Genomic DNA, 1,757 nt, shown 5'->3' on the forward strand with positions numbered 1-1,757 from the left:
GGAGAGAGCAAGGGAAACAGGGGTGAGGGCAAGATCAGTCAAGCCTGTCCTATTCCTAGAGGCTCACCTCTGAAGAGAGAAATATTACATCCAGATCAATTAAATCTCCCTAATGTTCACAAAGCTGTGTATACCACTCAGTGGTTTCAGGCTGATCCAGCCAAGGGACAATTCAGAGAAAGACTGCTCTGAATCTCTCCTTTACATTAACTCTTTATATTGTTTTCTTCTTTTGTTTGTTGTTTTTGCCCACATTCACAGCTCACTAGCCTCTGCTCCCTGTTATTTCGAGTCCCATACATGCAGCAGTGCTAACCTGTAGACCAGAGGGAGATGGAAATGTATACAGCACATTTAGGATCACCAAATATGCTTTTAGATACATGTCTATTTATAGAGGTTTTGTTATATAAAAATGTAAAAACATTATAATAAAAGAAGTTCATATTTTTGATATCTGATGTTCCTTCTGATTTCTCTGAGTCATGGGGTGGACCATGACAATTTTTTTAGGACTCATGCAAAAACAAAAAACAAATATCAACCAATCTGGCACAAATTGTGTATTTTATGGATCTTGGTGTGGATTATTAACCCTAATGCAGCCTTTCCCTTCCTTCCCCACTTCCCCCCCTCAACTAAATCTGTCTATTTGGAACATAACTACATGACAACCTTCTGCCTCATTGCATCACCTAGGAATTGAAAGAATGAAAAAAGATTCAACCGTGACAATATGTAGAGGCCATATTTCAGCCATGAATATAGCACCATCTGCTGGGAAGATGAAAAATCTGACGATGCTGTTTGCAGTGCTGTGTGGAGACGCAAGATAGCCAACCGGTGCATATATCTTCATCCATCCATCCATTATCTACCGCTTTATGCTACACATGTGGGGGTACTGTGCCAATCCCAGGTGAGTCAAACACAGGATCAGCATACAGACAGATGACAATTTACTCTCATACACAACCCATGGTCAATTTAGAGTGTCCAATTAACCCAGTGCTTCTCAATTATTTTCTGTCATGCCCCCCCTTAGGATGGAGAAAACATTAAACACAAATCCAGGTATATAAACACAGTATCTAATGCGCTGTTTTTTTTGTGTTTCTACCGTAGAATATGTCTGAGAGAAATAAAGAAGGTAATCAATAAATCATTCACTTGAATAAGAATATGATAAGGAGCAATAACAGGATTTGAATATCAACATTTAATGCATGGCGTCAGTCTTTGTGTAGTGTATCAAATGTTGATATTGGAATTCTGCGTTATAATCGTAATAATCAAAATAAATGTATTGAAATACAACCCCTTATTCATTTGTTACCTACAGTTACTTTTATTGACCTTGTGTTGCCTGCGCGCGTGTGTGTGTTACGCCCCTGTAAAGGGGCTGATAGAAAAGAACGACACGCACACGATGTGACTCTGATCGATCCACTATCACAATGTATTTCTTTATCAACATGGTTAGTTTTACAAAATGCTTCACAACAGCATCACTTTGGTTAGTGACAACATTTGCAATAACTGACTAGCATTTTACTCCTGAAGAAATACCCAAAATTACTCTTATAATTAAACAGAGAGATAAGTAGACTCAGTCATTAAATGATGTCATCAAAATATAACAGGATGTCTTTAAGCAAAAAATATGACTTTAAATGACATATAAGACAAAGTAATCAATGTACACTGCATTTTAAACATTGCACAATAAACATTATCTATTAACAAGTACAATCCTT

This window comes from Microchirus variegatus (assembly GCF_963457635.1).
Source record: "Microchirus variegatus genome assembly, chromosome: 8".
Taxonomy (NCBI): Eukaryota; Metazoa; Chordata; class Actinopteri; order Pleuronectiformes; family Soleidae; genus Microchirus; species Microchirus variegatus.